Source organism: Leptinotarsa decemlineata, unplaced genomic scaffold (assembly GCF_025532065.1).
Source record: "Leptinotarsa decemlineata unplaced genomic scaffold, Ldec_3_MD MMD2_tig00026314_RagTag_RagTag, whole genome shotgun sequence".
In the NCBI taxonomy this organism is placed as follows: domain Eukaryota; kingdom Metazoa; phylum Arthropoda; class Insecta; order Coleoptera; family Chrysomelidae; genus Leptinotarsa; species Leptinotarsa decemlineata.
Window position 1 is genome coordinate 352,897 of NW_027412684.1, and position 18,429 is coordinate 371,325.

The 18,429-nt window shown below is 34.1% G+C and overlaps 1 protein-coding gene and 1 pseudogene across 2 annotated transcripts in view; both read left to right on the forward strand.

Annotated features, from left to right (window-relative positions):
* The window catches only part of LOC141485282 (cyclin-dependent kinase 9-like), a 332,045-nt pseudogene that overhangs the window by 137,736 nt on the left and 175,880 nt on the right, over positions 1–18,429 (forward strand).
* The window catches only part of LOC141485246 (probable cytochrome P450 6a14), a 43,324-nt gene that overhangs the window by 7,250 nt on the left and 17,645 nt on the right, over positions 1–18,429 (forward strand). Inside the window, exon 1 of one of the 2 annotated variants that reach the window (XM_074181572.1) lies at positions 10,269–10,338. The exons of the other annotated variant lie outside the window; for it this stretch is intronic. The gene's annotated coding sequence lies outside the window, so the exon portion shown is untranslated. Of the gene's footprint in view, positions 1–10,268; positions 10,339–18,429 lie in introns of those variants that run through there. 2 annotated transcript variants of the gene reach the window in all.

Sequence of the window (18,429 nt, forward strand, 5' to 3'; positions counted from 1 at the left end):
CACTGGTTTGGGTTGTCTCAAAGAAAAATATCACATTACCTTGAATGAAAATGCGATATCAGTTGTTCATCCTCCGAGAAAACTTTGAATTCCGATTCTCAAAAAATTTCAGGAAACTTTAGTTAATTTATAAAAACGAAAGATCATTGGAAAAATTGATGCTCCTACAGATTGGGTTAATTCAGTGGTTATTGTTAGAAAAGAAAATGGTTCATTACGTATTTACTCAGATCCAGCTGACTTAAGCCGTTCAATGAAGCGTGAATATTTTCAACTTCCTACTATCGATCAGCACGTACAAAATTTTGTACCTTCAGTTACACCGTTTGGAAGATTTTGTTTTTTTAAGGCTTTCTTATGGAATCCGATCAGATCCAGAAGCGTTCCATAAACGTTTTGAAAATATTTTTCACCTTGAGGGTGTCGATATATATGTAGATGATATAATTGTTTGGGGGAGAAATCAAGGTAAACATGATGAAATATGAAACATGAAATAGCTCGAAAAAATAATGTTACTTTCAATAGAGGAAAAGGTAAATTGGACTCAGTGGAATAAGTTTCTTGGGTCATAAACTAATAAAAGATGAATATTTTTTAGACAAAAATAAAATTGCAGCTGTAAGAGATATGCCTTTACCAAAAAAACCAAAAAATTAAAATGATGTGCAGAGATTTTTGGGTATGATCACATATGTCGATAGATTTATTCCGAATGTATCTAATAAAAATTATCCACTTCATTATTATTGTTTTTTTGTAACGAATGACGAAGTGGATAAAGTATTTTCAATCTCATATAACTTCTCTTTATACATTATGTAATAACATGTTCAGTGGACTTCAAATTTACATCAATTTCGACACCGAAAATTTCGGCAATGTTCCTTAAGCATATAACCGTATCAGCAATCATAATATTGATGAATTTTTCCACTAGGCTGCGATTCTGTCTGTTTTAAAAAAAAATCTGTTTTTCCGTTAACCAGCTGTCGCACCCCTACGAATGACAACCCTCAGAAGTCGAAACTTGTGCGAGCTAAGGATTAACGAGGTCTTACCTTTTAACGTGTGATTCCTAACACGGGTTGGATGATAGCAAGTGAAGATCGATCGTTCAGACTAGGGCTTGAACCACCGACCAACACGGCAGTCAATTCGAGTGAGTGAACAAAGCACCCACGCCGAACCGCTTGGCTACCGACCGACCACAGATGGGCAGATTAGTTTCGTAAGAATCAATTTCAAGACAAAACACCTCTAATGTTGAGAATAGATGAGCTAGACCGTCATTTATTCTCAGATGAGCTTACCTAAACTACGTTATTATAGTGAATTGATAGATAAAATTGTATCAAATGATGATTGGGATAGCTTTTCCTTGAACAAATAGCAGGTTCAGAAAAGCAGATGACGTGTAAAATAGCCAATAAAATAGGTTAACTGATGGTATCAAATGCTATGAAATAATCAACCAGTAAACATTATAAAATTGTTGGGCGTAGCGTAACATGAGTAAATATGTAAAAATTACGCCCAAAAATTTTCTGATCAATACCGTAGATTGCTGAGGATGGTGGTATGACGACTGCTACCTAGGACCTTCCGAATCACTTTTTAGTTTGATTTGAAAGGGTTATATTTTTAGGAGTGATTAATTTTTTGGGAAAGAAAGTTTTTGGCTTTCTACTACTCCATCTGATACAAAAAAATGGATGAGAGAATCTTCCAAAGAAAGGAAGGATTAATCAATTTGAAAATAAGTAACTCTATACATGGATGTGTAGATCATGCAAAGAAGTAACTTTCAGACACAAACTGAAAGAAAGTCCTCCTGAAACAGCTACTTTCATATAAACATTGAATTACACGAAAGAAAAAATTCTTTCGAAACAAATACTTCTATATGAACACTGAATTATACAGAAGATACTTTTCTCTATTCAGTTTGTATATCGAACATTCGTGGAGGAATAAGAATCAGATATCATTCACATGAGTTCTACTTTGAATGAATGGTAATAAATTGTACTCACATGGAACACTGTCACCCTAACTGGTATACACGTGTTTCGCCTTAAGACACTTGCCCTAAGGCTCTTCAGTACCAAATTGGATAACATTATAGAAAATACACACACTTCATTCATGAATTACGATTTTGAATGCCACGGAATAAGCTTGATCTGCTTATGTCATCGATGACATCGTAATGACATTCATTCACCTATTTGATTTAATCCCAGCCATGATGAATCTTATTTGATTTGAAAGGGTTATATTTTTAGGAGTGATTAATTTTTTGGGAAAGAAAGTTTTTGGCTTTCTACTACTTCATCTGATACAAAAAAATGGATGAGAGAATCTTCCAAAGAAAGGAAGGATTAATCAATTTGAAAATAAGTAACTCTATACATGGATGTTTAGATCATGCAAAGAAGTAACTTTCAGACACAAACTGAAAGAAAGTCCTCCTGAAACAGCTCCTTTCATATAAACATTGAATTACACGAAAGAAAAAATTCTTTCGAAACAAATACTTCTATATGAACACTGAATTATACAGAAGATACTTTTCTCTATTCAGTTTGTATATCGAACATTCGTGGAGGAATAAGAATCAGATATCATTCACATGAGTTCTACTTTGAATGAATGGTAATAAATTGTACTCACATGGAACACTGTCACCCTAACTGGTATACACGTGTTTCGCCTTAAGACACTTGCCCTAAGGCTCTTCAGTACCTTCAGAAACTTTTTAGTTTCTAGTTATCTTTTTTTTTTTTAATAAAACCGTTCAACATCTTTTTTTACTTATTTTTATTTACAAATTTTCAGTTTTTAATTTTCTTACTCAATTTTTCTCATTCTGTTCAGTTCATTTAGTGTCTCACTAGTACAAGGTAATATGTAAGCCGCTATATTGTAACTGCGGCCATCTGGAATTTGCATCTTTTTCAAAGTGTACTATACTATTTTACTAGTCAAACTCTGTCATTTCATACCCATATTGGGGTATAGAATATAAGAAAGAATATAAAATCTGCCTATTAGTAGCTGCGGCCATCTTGAACTTGCATATTTTTCAAAGGGTACTACTATTCTACTAGTCAAACCCTGTCATGTGATACCCATACTGAGGTGGTTGTGAGAAAAAATGTAATACGACCATCTTGAATTTGCATTTTTCTCAAAGTGTACTATTCCACCAATCAACCCTGTCATTTGATACCTATATTAAGGTAATAGTGAAACAATACGCTAGATGAACCCTACGAAATAGATCAAAAAAGTTACTACAGTATTGTACACTTTGAAAAGGTCATCGGTGGTATATAAGTATCTATCTTTCAAAGATAACCCACAATAACTATTTTTTATTCTTCAGAAATAATGGCTTATTAACGAAGTGATTGCAAGCAATACAACATTTATCCTTATCCAATTGAGAACCTTAAATACATTGTGCATTTAATATACGTAGATCAATATTACAGCTTGTAACTTGAATGAATATTTTCGAAGACATTACAGATAGAGAATTCAGAGAAATAGCGGTTACGCCAGTATCGGCCGAGAGGGGGGGCTATACTGCCGTGCCGTGCCGACCGGCTCGAAGTAAACTGAAGAATATCACGAGTTACCCCTTTACCATGCCCTTTAAACTCTTAACAGAGAATATTGTAATATTTTCTTTCTAATATTAATATTAATATTTTCACCCAAAAGACAATAGATAAATCAGAAAACAGAATCAAACAAAAAATACAGAACAAGGATCAAGCCACCCCAACAGACAAAACAACTCAAATATGGACAGCATTTATGTACGTAGGACACCAAACCAAAAAACTAACAAACCACTGAACATCAACATCACATACAAGCCGAACACGAAGATAACACAAGAAATAAACAACTATGAAAAAGAAGAAGACAAAGACCAAAACGGGAAATACAGTATACAATGCTCAGACTGCAACAAATTCTATATCGGCCAAACCAAGAAAAAACTAATCCAAAGGTACAATGTGCACAAAAAGGCATACATAAACCCAATAGTATATAAATCAAACCTCGCAACACACGCCATATAAAACAAACATAATATCCCCCCACCAGAGAACATAAAACTCATAAAACACAAGTCAACAAGGGAAACCGCATGGACATTTGGGAAAACTTGAACATCCATAAATTTAACAGTCATAAATCACTTATCGAGGAATAAGTACAAATCAAAACACAACAAGACCTCACATTCAATATATTAAACAAAACCATACACATTCCTAGAGAAGATCTAACACAAATAATAGTACCTGATGCATTAAAAATACAGGCAAATTTACCTGAAATATCTGAGTTAAGACGCTCTGACCGTATAAAGAGGCAGACGACAGGATGACAAGTTCAGTTTGAGGAGTGCCTAGAAGATGGCAGTACTACCAACTGTCGAAAGCGCTAGCAGATAATAAATAGAAGATATAAAGCTTCAAATCCTTTTTAAAATTTAATATTGAAATACTGAAAATAAAGGAAAATTAGTTGCATCATTCAAAACACCACATACATTGCATGTGGTGTTTCTGTCTGCGACTTCGTTTGTATGAATTTCACGACTGACTTAAAGTCGTATCAGTTGAGCTGTAACCGAAAAAAATTATTTTGGTTTTGCATTCAAAAACATTAATATAACTGTTATAAAATCAAATTTATTTTGCTAATATACAGGGTGTCCCTGGACTTCCTCTTTTCCTCTCGGGAATGTATAGATGGGGTCAAAATATCACCAGTACTTCATATAACTTTTTTTCCTAAAAGTCTTCGTAACCAAGTTACGGGCCCTCGAAGTTACAAAATGAAAAATGTTTTTCTTTGATAACTTTTCAAGTGAATATTCAAAATCATCCAAATTTTGGTAATTGACTAAACAAATGAATTCCGTCGATGAGCTTTCATGCAGGAGTCAGTTGTTTTGCTACAAAGTCAGGAACGGACTACCTCCGATGGTCCACACCCCAAAACTTTAAAATGACAGATATTTTTCAGCAAAATAAGGTTACTTGGACAATTTTATGAATAAAAGTACTCGTGTGAAAAGTCGATCGGAGCAACGAGTCTTGATAAAAATGTAGTGGCCACAAGAAGAACCTAACATCAGTTACACCTCTCGAAGCGAAGCAGTAACTCGTCTTGATAATGCCATCTGAGATGATGGCGAAACGTCGACTATCGAATACTACACAACGGATGAACACCCGGAAGAACAACACAATATATATATATATATATATATATATATATATATATATATATATATATATATATATATATATATATATATATATATACAATGATGAACATCTAATCCCGGATATGCTGGTATTGAATTCCATTACAAATTTTTGTTTGGTTGGAAATTACTACTATTACTACTAATAATGAGGAATTGAAACATGAAATTTGGTTGACATGTTACTAACTACATGAAGAAAATATCAAGTGAATCTCAAAAATACTCTCATATGTTTCTACAGTTGATAAACAGTAACTATTCAACCTTGAATCAAATCATTATCCGATATGAGATGACACTTGTGATCGTTCAGACAAAAAAATCACGTAAACCGGTAGTGCTGTGTCGTACACTACTAGAAAGGTATGTCTTAAACAAATACTGAGTTTTAAAAATGTTTTTTTCTTGTAGCATCATTTACCAATATTGAAAAACTAACAAAAGGCTCAATTTGAAAATTGAAAGTTACATGACTGGCAAAACAAGATATTGTAGTGAGAAATGTTTGAAAAAAACTATTGGGGTTTCATTTAGAAAATATTCGTTATACAAGAAAAGCATTTCCTATTTAGTTTGTACTCCAAACATTCGCTATGAAATTGAATCAGAAGTCGTTCACAAAAACGCTACACATCCTATACTCAAATATGCAAAACTCACTGACTTAACTGACACTCACACATTCATCTCTGTTTCTTTGCATTAGTGAGTTCCAGAAAGCTAAAATTTAATAAATATGTACTTCTTTGGTCTAAGATAGTTACTGAAAAAAAGTTTAAATATATTTCAACTGAAGCGCCCTCCTTGGAGGTAAAAGGGGAGCGTTTACATACGAAAATTATTTTTTCATCACTGTTTCTTCTTACCGCTATATTTTCGGAGGCTGAAATTTTGTATGTAGGTTCTTTTTATATTGTAGATTTGCAATAATAAATAATTTTCAAATACTTCAACTGGGAAGCCCCCCTGAAAATAAAAGAGACGTGTTTACATATAAAAATTATATTTTCACACTGTTTCTTCGTACCGTTATATTTTCGGAGCCTGAAATTTTGTATGTAGGTTCTTTCTGTGTTGAACATGTGCAAATATTTCAACTGGGACGCCAGCCACTGGGGAAAATAAAGTTACCTTTTTATCACTGTTTCTCCGTACCGCTGATGAAGCTGAGGCTCCGAAGCTTGAATTTTGTATGTAGGTTCGTTTTATATTGTGAATGTGCTATAAGAAAGGCTTTTCAGATATTCCTGTCATTGTTTCTCCTTGCGCTTAAATTCCGGTGGATGAATTTATAATCAGTATCAGCATTGCACTGGTGTGAAGCCACGGCGGGTCGCTAGTAATATAGTATATGAAAGAGATTGAATTCCACTTACATGGAACACTGTCATCCTCAATGGCGGACATCGATGTTTCGGAACAAGACACTCGTCTTGCCTCTTCAGCATCCATTTGGATGACATCTCATTTCACCAAATCAATTTTGATTTTTGAATATGTTGACCTGTTACTTGATGAAAATCAATTGAACTATCCATGATATCCATGATGTCCAAATCAATGAGTTTGATTTGAAACGCGTTCTGCTACATGGAAGCTCTGTCACTTACTGTATCGTGTATTGAAACGCGGCATGGATAGAATTAATTCTGGTAATTTTATAACTATTATCATGGATACAAATCAATACTGTATTTTTCAAATCTTCAATCGTGATCAACTTTGCGTGGGTACTGGTTTTATCGGATTCTCGATTTCTATAATTTTGCTAATCTCAGAAACCTTCCGGTCACTCCCAGGAGTATTTCCAAATCTGTTGATATCTAGTAATGAAATATTATTTTTCGCAATTATTGTGTTCATGATTGGGACTCCTTTGGCATTGTCATTCTTATTGTCGTTCTTGGTGTCTGTCATTACATTACGAACTTGTGATTCACTGTTCGGAACCTTTGGTATAGTAATGAATGATACTGGAGATTTTTCCCAACACCAAAACGTTAATTTAACACCTCGACATGTGTTTAGTTAACAAGTGATCATTTTCAAGAGGAAGGTCAGTTTGTTCTTCCTCTTGATCGAAACACATGTCAAGGTGTTGAAATAACAGTTTAGTGTTGGGAAAAAACTCCAGTAATATTCATTACATTACGATTTCATGTTACGAATGAGAGATAAATCTACCCGTGTCACGATAACTTTCAGTCGCTCAGTTAATTCAATCCCAGCCATAGGAATTGTGTTCGAGTTGTGAGAAGTATACTTCAGGGAGAGATTATTTTGGCTTTCCACTTCTTCATCTCCACACAAAAAAAAGTGGGAAAATTCCAAAGTAAGAAAGAAAGGTCTTCTCGAGAAAACTGATTCCATATAAACATTGAATTACGCGAAAGGAAAATACTTTCAAAACAAATTGTTTCATATCATACGAAAATAGATTGTATTCCAAACATTCGTTACGGATTTGAATCAGATATCATTCACATGAACGCTGCACAATATATTACAGCTTGTCAATTCTAGGAAGAGACGAGAGAATTCTCTCTCACTCTCGCACCCTTATAGTCATCTGACAAACGAACATCTAGTGACCAGAACCATTACGGTATTCAGAAAGGAATTCTTACATTTGACAAGGTGGAAAAAAATTGTTACAGTTTAATGTATTAATTAGTTTTTTAATATGGATGTTCATCAAGTATCGGCCAGTTCTATTCAACTTGACAAGCTGTACATGGGCTGAAAATTTTCTGGCGTAACACATATATGGCGCTAGTCTCATTTCATTCACCGCTTTTCCAATTAGTACTAGTACATGTGAGTTATTGTGCTAGAAGTGACACTGCTTTTGTTATTTTCAAAACATATTGATTTCAATTTAATTTAAGAGCCACCGGTAGACAGTTGTTTCAGCCTATTGGGTATCATCATTACCAGGCAAGCGGTCCTCGATTGAAAACAAAAAAGGAAATGTGACAAAATTTTCAACGTCACATTTGCATTTGACTTTTCGGCTTTTCAATGTTTGTATTTATATGCTTTTTTCCCAATTTTGATTCATTTAAAGTTCTTTCAAAGTCATTACATCTCACATCTTAAATTTCTTTACATTACATTCATTCATAAGTATGAATTTTATTTTAAATGTACCGCTGGTAAAGATCACGTGATTAACAACCAATGAGAGCGAAGCTTCTATGGTGATAGGTGCTCTTACTCACGCCGTCAATTATGCGCCTATCTCTTTCTATTTGAAATAAAATTCATTTTCATGTTTGCCGGGAATTAAACCCCAACAAAACTGTCTGACTTTTTGTAAATACCTTTCTAAATATTTGATTAAGTAGCTGTTCATTTTATAATGGATCAAACATTTCATTTTGTTAAAAAAATTACTTTGAAGGAAATTTATTATATGTGAACCCCCTCCAAAATGTCTGTCATCTTAAATTATAATTGAAAATTAACTAATCTTTCGATTAAAGTTTGTTGGATTGTGAATCCAACACTTATTTTGGCTTATATTTTTTTACACCTTTCTATTATGCGTAGTACCTGGTGTCCCGGGCAGGGTCAGGCGAACACAGGTATTCGTACTTCTTATTCCATAGATACTAGCCTTACAAAGTTTCAGGGTACATCAAACACTTCATGAAACACTCTTTGGCTCTCCGACTATTATTTCGCACGACTATAGAAGCATCTCAACAATTTCAGAAATTGGTATTGGGTATTCCAAAAGGCCAGATATGGACCAAAATACAACTTCAGTTGACACCCCATCAGCAGTATTATAAATTTCAAGTCTTCCTCTTTCAAAAGAGTCGAGGATTTAAGAAAACACCCTCTTAATTTTGTATTCCACAATAACTCATTCAGTATATTTGAGGAACACCCGTTACTTTCAGCTATTTCTTTAATATCGTTGTTATTATGTGTCCTTCGTTCAATAGGAACCTGATCAGCCTATGAACAAGAAAATGTAGTCCCACTATTCAATAATAGTAACTCTCCGTTATTTTCAATTTCATACAAGGAATTTATATTAATGATCGTTAATTGATATTGAAATCACTTGAAAGTATTCGAAATCAACCTCATTTGAAACAATTGAAAAACATTTGAATATTTCACAGCTTCTCCATCATAGTTTAATTATTCAAAACATTATAAGTTCAAAAAAAATCAATTTCCCGATTATTCAGTTGCTTTAAAATTATTCACTTTGTCGTTTTCAGTGCCGTCATTTTTGTCACTATTGTTTTAAATGAAGTCACATTACTTTCGAGGTCGAATGTATAATCAATTTTGCATATATCGGAAAGAGAAAAAAACTGACCCCCCCTTCAAGAAAATTAAAATTTAATTTCGATTCAACAAGATACCAAAATATATGAATAAAAATTAAAAGACACAGTCTTTTATATAAATTATAAAATTTCTGCATCAAATGGATCCTTTCAATGTGTAGAAGAGGTACCTACAAATTTAAAAGAATTTTTCATGTCCGCCGCCAATAGTATAACATGATGGATGACATGGAATACATTTATCGCTCTGATAATGAATCTACCATAATAAACTTCATGTGAAGAAAATCTTTATATTCATGAATTAGGTATAAAGATACTATTCCTCTTACACGACATTAACATGAATATATATATATATATATATATATATATATATATATATATATATATATATATATATATATATATATATATATAAATTGATGAACATCTAATCCCGGATATGCTGGTATTGAATTCCATTACAAATTTTTGTTTGGTTGGAAATTACTACTATTACTACTAATAATGAGGAATTGAAACATGAAATTTGGTTGACATGTTACTAACTACATGAAGAAAATATCAAGTGAATCTTAAAAATACTCTCATATGTTTCTACAGTTGATAAACAATAACTATTCAACCTTGAATCAAATCATTATCCGATATGATGCCACTTGTGATCGTTCAGACAAAAAAATCACGTAAACCGGTAGTGCTGTGTGGTACACTACTAGAAAGGTATGTCTTAAACAAATACTGAGTTTTAAAAATGTTTTTTTCTTGTAGCATCATTTACCAATATTGAAAAACTAACAAAAGGCTCAATTTGAAAATTGAAAGTTACATGACTGGCAAAAAAATATATTGTAGTGAGAAATGTTTGAAAAAAACTATTGGGGTTTCATTTAGAAAATATTCGTTATACAAGAAAAGCACTTCCTATTTAGTTTGTACTCCAAACATTCGCTATGAAATTGAATCAGAAGTCGTTTACAAAAACGCTACACATCCTATACTCAAAAATGCAAAACTCACTGACTTAACTAACACTCACACATTCATCTCTGTTCCTTTGCATTAGTGAGTTCCAGAAAGCTAAAATTTAATAAATATGTACTTCTTTGGTCTAAGATAGTTACTGAAAAAAAGTTTAAAAATATTTCAACTGAAGCGCCCTCCTTGGAGGTAAAAGGGGAGCGTTTACATAGGAAAATTATATTTTCATCACTGTTTCTTCTTACCGCTATATTTTCGGAAGCTGAAATTTTGTATGTAGGTTCTTTTTATATTGTAGATTTGCAATAATAAATAATTTTCAAATACTTCAACTGGGAAGCCCCCCTGAAAATAAAAGAGACGTGTTTACATATAAAAATTATATTTTCACACTGTTTCTTCGTACCGTTATATTTTCGGAGCCTGAAATTTTGTATGTAGGTTCTTTCTGTGTTGAACATGTGCAATAAGAGAGGATTGTCAAATATTTCAACTGGGACGCCAGCCACTGGGGAAAATAAAGTTACCTTTTTATCACTGTTTCTCCGTACCGCTGATGAAGCTGAGGCTCCGAAGCTTGAATTTTGTATGTAGGTTCGTTTTATATTGTGAATGTGCTATAAAAAAGGCTTTTTAAATATTCCTGTCATTGTTTCTCCTTGCGCTTAAATTTCCGGTGGATGAATTTATAATCAGTATCAGCATTGCACTGGTGTGAAGCCACGGCGGGTCGCTAGTAATATAGTATATGAAAGAGATTGAATTCCACTTACATGGAACACTGTCATCCTCAATGGCGAACATCGATGTTTCGGAACAAGACACTCGTCTTGCCTCTTCAGCATCCATTTGGATGACATCTCATTTTAAAACAAAATGCCCTGACCACATTCATTAACGGATCAATGGATAAAGAAAAACCAACCATGTCATAGTCCAAATTATTATAGAATAGTTTCTGATTTCCGCATGAATAATGGCGGCACTATTATACTAGCCAGCTAAAAATGATTTTCCACGTTTCAATCAGAAAATATTACATAGTATAGCTATCTACTAGTATAGCATATATTTGAGTTTTCTTCAGTACTTGACAACTCAAATGATTTGTATTTACAGAGCTCCAAATTCTGTACTTGATATTTTTTCTGAAAACCTTGAAACCCTTCTCCCACAAATATCAGTGAATTCAAAAATAATACTAGCTGGAGATTTCAATATGAATTTCAATGATAACCCAAACACTGAAAAATATGTTAATATCTTCCAATTTGACAATGCATGTAACATATCCAACGATATATACAATATCCAATTCGTGTTTCCCAGCATTCTGAAACTATTATAGAAGATGTCTGTTTCAATTTCAATGACGAGAATGTTGGAACTATAATCATTTATGCAGGTCTCTCTGACCATGAGGTAATATCAACTCAGTTTTCCATAAATGGTAAAAGAAAACCAATAATGCAAAGGTATGGTAGAATCTACAGTACGAAAAACTCTGACATGTTCAGAGAAAAACCAAGATGAATGAATTGGAGATTACAACACTCTCGCACCAATGAATAAGTTCCATTCAAAACTTAAATGTTTTTTCGATGTTGTTTTCCAATACAGAAGCAACAAAAAAAGAAATTTTGAATAACTTCTGAGATCAGAGTCTTAGCGATGATCATTGCATCATATAAATAAATTCATCTCTAACAAACTCTTCTCATTGTATATTACCATGCAAATATAAGCGTATTTACAAATATATCATTGTAGCTGTGATAGCTGAAATGGAATTGAAAAGGTAAATAATAAAATTTTCAATAACTTGTCCATTATTAATACCCCAAGGGGTAAAACCGCAAAACTCCTGAGTCAACCAATAATGAACCCAAATATACTCAATACCTTCTTTTGAACTTTAGCGGAAAAATCAATCTAACAAAATGGTTTAGACTTTCGCGGCTGAGGTATTCAGTGTCACTATTTTTCGAGTTTGGAAGCCGTGGATATTTGGAATTTCTTCCAGACGTTTCGTTGGCGCGAGTGGCTAGCTTCTTCAGAGGTTTAACCATCTTGGCTTGCTGTCCGATAACAAAACTTTTTGGCTCCGCAGAGCTTGTTTGTATGTTGCGAAGTGCAAGGTTGTGTTCCTCTCATCAGACTGTTATTTGCCTATTTGTTTGGCGGACGTGATTACCTCTACAATCACCACATGCGACTTTATATATGCCTTGACTTCCTAGATTACTTTTTCTTTTGGGTTGTTCAAGAATTCTGATGGAGAGGGGTGCATTGGTTTCCTTTGTGCTTATTTCCCCATTGTTTTTTCTCTCTTTTTTGTGTTACGGCACCCATCAGAGCAACTTCTATTTGTCTTTAAAGTCAGTTTTTGAAGCTGAAACATGAGTTTTTCACGAAGTTGTCTGAGAGTTCTATTGAGAGTTATATAGATTATCAAAGATCAACAAATAAAGCATGTTTATGGCTTTTCAGCTTCCTGAGAAACGTTCCCTGCAAGTGGTTGTCGATGGATATCTCTTGAATACTTTCACCTCAACGCTGGTATTCCCAGGGATCCATATTGCCTCCAACCCTCTCTTTATTGTATATCAACGAATTATTGGAAAAAACCAAGAATCCAATATATTGCTTTGCTGACGACAGCACACTTCTCTTGTCATTCCAAAACATCGGCTACGGAGGCACATCTTCACCGGCAGCAGAAGGTTGCATATCTCAATGAGGATCTAAAAGTGATTTCGAGTTGGGGTGAAAGTAACCAGGTTCAATTCATTGCCACAAAAACCCAGGCATCGGTTTTCTCCAAGAAAATTAAATGTCTCTGAACTGGATATAATAATGTCAGGTCAGACAATTCCGCTTTCTGCTTATATAAGTTTGTTGGAGGATAAAATGGACACCAATAAGTCTTGGCACAATCATGTCGCTGGAATTGAAGGGCTACTTCTGAAAAGCTTTGAACACTGTTCCAAACCAGAAAACTCTACACACCGCAAAAACTTTTGATGTTTTGTGAAGCTCAAATCAGACCTTCTTCGGAGGTTGTTCTCATGTATGGAGCTCTGCCCCCAAACATACCCTGAAGTTGCTGGATTCCATCCAGGAAAGAGCCAGATTGGAGACACGAACATCACGTGCAACCTTGATAGCCTGGAATATAGAAGAAAGGTTTTAAATTTGTATCTCTCCTATAGATACTTTCAGGGGGGTGTTAAAATTACTTGGAACATCTGATTCCACCAAGAGTGGTACATATCAGAAATACGCGACCGATTGAGACTGCTCATTGTTTTAAGGTTCAACTCAGTACACTTGGATCTTCACTCTTTGAGAACTCTTTTATTTGGAAAACTGCGTTTATATGAAACGAAGTTCTTGAGAACGTTTTTCCATATGGATTCAATCTCCAGCTATCCAAATCCAATGTGAATCGCTACTTTCGCACAGGCATCGATCTGAGAGTACTTTGAGGATTTTTCTGTAGTGCTTGTGTTTTGTCCTTGCGCGTCAGCGCAATTGGATTCCCAATTCAGTCATTTGAAAGATACCTGGCCAGCACAATGCAGCCACTAACAATCATATTTCAAGAACCCAGCGCATTTTATCGCCCTTATAGATATTGGACACTGACGATGTATGTGCCATTCTTGATATAATATATCTGTACCAATAAATGAAGGATTTGACCAGATAGCCATGAACGAGGACCCACCAGCTCACATTATCGAACTCTTAGACTACTGCTTGAAAAACACGTATTTCATCTTCAACAATAGACTTTATGGTTGAGATATGTTATATCCATCATTCAACCTCCTAGGCATGAAGAACTTGATCATTTCGTGGCATTCTCAAACATACTCCATTCTGTTCACCAACAGAAATAAAAAGAAACATCCAGTTACCTTTCCTTGACAGTAAGAAGAAAGCCCGACCTACAGTTCTCCTTGATGGAGATTAACCAGTCACAAACGATGCGTGGAATGGCGGAAGAACTGCGTGTCAGCTCATATGCAGTTTTTGAAGGTTCGTAACGTATTAGAAATATCAAAAAGCTCGGAAATTGGGTGCTCAACGATTTGAAAGATAGACAGAAATTGTTCCAAGGTATGTTCTTCTTTGCTTTTCCGTTCTCTCCTCGTCCGTTCTTTTCACGAATCACGGTCTAAAAATTAAACGAATTGAGTGTCAAAGAACTGATCCACCCACCATACTCCCCAGACCTCCCGCCAATCGACTATCTTCTTTCCGAACGCTTCGATAACTTTCTCACCGGTAGAACATTCATCAAACAGGACCTGGCAAAAACGGCATTCGTTGATCGAATTCCGATCACACAATTTTAATCCTGACGGAATTATTCGACTCGTGTTACGTTAGCAAAGGTGATTCTGATTCAAGGGACGCTCAGTTCGTTTGAATTGAATGGGTATTCACCGAGATATTACTGTTTACAGGCTTACAGGACTTTCTTTCAGTTTGTGTCTGGAAGTTACTTCTTTGCATGATCTACACATACATGTATACAGTTAGTTATTTTTAAATTGATTACTTCCTTTCTTTCTTTGAAAGATTCCCTCATCCTTTTTTTGTATCAAGATGAAGTAGTAGAAAGCCAAAAACTTTCCCATGTTGAATGTATTCTTCATGAATTTAGTTTAAGGAAAAATGGTATGATGAACTGTATGAACGATAACTTTGCAAGCATCGTAATTTGTTATTCCGGATTTAGGTTATAAAAACGGACACCCAACATATGTTTTCAAATATTGGGTATTGAAAGGCTGCCAGCATAAGGATTGAAAATACCATTGGAATGATTTTTCAACTGATTTAAGAGGCCAGGTAGTGATATTTTGAAAGAAATGGAAAATTTTCCTTATTATTTTCAAATAAGAAGAAACTTTAATCAATTGAAACACAGTTTCCGTCGTTAAAATTAAAAATCTGCCTTACAAAGTTGCTGTTTGAAAATTTAAATTTTTTCATTCAACTCCTGTTCAATTTTTTCCAACAACAAACTCCATCTGGTATATTTTTATTAGTTCAATATACAATAATTTTTTTTATGTTTTGGGGTTCGAATATTGTGCATCTAGGTTTCTAGTTTGATTTTCATGAACTATTGCTCGTACCACTGTCCAAAATGATTGTAACATTTTTCTGAATCATTGCATACATTTGTTGCAAAATTGTATCAAATTCCTCTTCTGCTTCTTTGGCTCAGTGTCTTCTATTTTCAATATATTCAGATTTCACTGATTTTTTCAACACCTACTTTTTCCTAGATAACCATTTCATTTTTGTTTTTTCAGATTTTTTATCCGAATTTAAATGTATTTTTAGAAAATTTCTGTAGAGAGTGGGCCAAATTGCAATCATCATGACAAAAGACTTGAAAATTCGATGATGAGATGATGATAATTTCCAGATTGTACAGAGCGGGACAAATCGGACACTCCTAAAGGTAAACTACTGTTTTCTAACCAGAAAGATGAAAATTGATGGCTATGTTTGAAGGTCAAATTTTATGACAAACTCAATGGTGAAAACCGCAAATCAATATCCATCATCGTTTCTGAGTTGCAGCATATTTTTCGAAAAATGTGCATTTTCGAAAAGTTGATGTAACTTTTTTTCATAAAACATTTCTTGTTTCTATGAAAACATTCCGAAGCACTTTCTTACGCAAAATTCGATGGTGTAAAAACTTATTTTCTCAAATGTGATATCAATAGTTATTGATAAAAAACTATTTTTCAATAAGACAACCTGCATATACCTGCATATTTCAATAAAGTTTGAAATTACTAGTTGTTTTTCGCTAGAGTCATCTCTGAAATACAGATCTTTTAGATTTTTTCATGTAGACTTTGAATCGCACATTTTGATCCAGTAGGCTTTAGACGACGCGGCGATAAAAAAAGATAGAAATTGTTCAGTAGTAGCAGCAGATATTGAAACGCATTGTTTCAATAAAACTGAAAACAATTCATACTATATTTACTACTAATAAATGAAACTTCAACAATAACCATAGAAATGATAAAGCACAGACAATAAAATATTGTTTTTCAGAGAAGGTGTTCGAAATGTCTAACAGCTACGCTTTTTACCAAATAATTTAGTTCAATAGGAGAGAGAAGCAAAACTTTGCAGCACTGCCGCTTCCAATTCATGTCTAGAATCGGTCAGTAATTTTAAAATGAGATCTCCTAACTTTCTCCAGAGATAAAAGTCTATAGGCGTTAGGTCCGGTGACCTGTACGGCCAACGGTTGGGTTCTTGGTTGGCTATCCATGTATTACCAAAATTAGCAGCCAAACAATTGATGACAATTGCAGAGCCCCGTCTTGTTGATAATATATTTTTCTGAGCTCCATTAGCGGCTATTCATCAACAAGGGGTTCAATATTTTGCCTTGAAATTTATAAATACCTCTGAGATGTGAGAGTGTCATTATAAGTGAACCGGTCGATAATTCTACCCTCAAAACATCTGTTCACACACTGAATCCAATTTTTCCTCGACTTCTCTGTTCCACAATAGAATGCCCAAGTATAAGAGTTGTAGCAGTTGAAAATCCCGGCACTGATCACATAAGCTTCGTAAGGCAAATACAATTTAATGAAAACTCACGCACTTAATTACAAGTTTGCAGGAACCACAGGCATGAAGCTATGCGGCATTCAAAATCTCCTGGTGTGAGTTGATGAACTCTTCTGGTCCTGTATGGGTCGAATTTGTGTTTTTAAAATCATATTGATACTTTCAAATGTCACATTGACGTTTTGGGATTATTTCCAACAGCTACTAAAACGATTATTTCTTTCAACTTCTTATTCCTATCTGATATAATTTTGGCATTTTCTTTTCGAATTGACCACGATCAATTGTGTCGCAATCTTTCAAAAGTGTCTCTTACAGGTTATCTCATAATTCTCAAAATTCCCATACATTGAAGAATGAGAATTATGAAAATTGCACAGCGTATTCACTGCTTAAGTTACCAGTAAAGATTTGCACCGTCCAAAGCCTATTTGATCAAAGTGTGCGTTTATATAGTCTACATGAAAAAACCCAAATGTTTTCCACAACATAGAATCATAGAAACAAGAAAGTTTCAAAATGCGGTTTTCACCATTGACGTTGTCATGAAATTTGACTCTCAGACACAGCCATCAGTTTTCATCTTTCTGGTTTGAAAGCAAGAGTTTTTCTTCAAAAGTGTCCAATTTGGACACGCTCTATGGAAATTACCATCACCCCACCATTGAATTTTAAAATCTTCTGATGATTTCAGAACCACCAGTTCTAGAACCACCAGTTATTGATATACGGAGTCATATTTCACTTCAAAAATTTCATTAAATTATGTTCAGGACTTGACTTGACTGTATAATTCAACCATTTGAAATTGCTAAAAGTTCATCAAATGAGTTTCATTTTCTATCAACTTCATTACAATATAAAAAATTATCAAGATCATTTTCATTACTTCTAATTGCTGGAATATACTAGACAGTTAAAAATTCACATTGAATCTAAAGAAAATGGCTCATAAGGTGTCATTAAAAAAAAATGTTCAGTTTATGTTACATCGTTGAAAAGAGAATCTTATATTCTATCGAATGGTCTAAGAAATATATAGAATTCTGCCTGGAAGTTCTTGACTTGGTCCGTTTTCGATTAAACTGCAATAGGTTTTCAATAATTTTTTTATTCGAAATATTGGCTACACTGAACTTTGGTTTGGTATTTGAAATATTCCACTCCAGAAACCACTGAATTGAATTGTGTACAGTTATTTTGTTG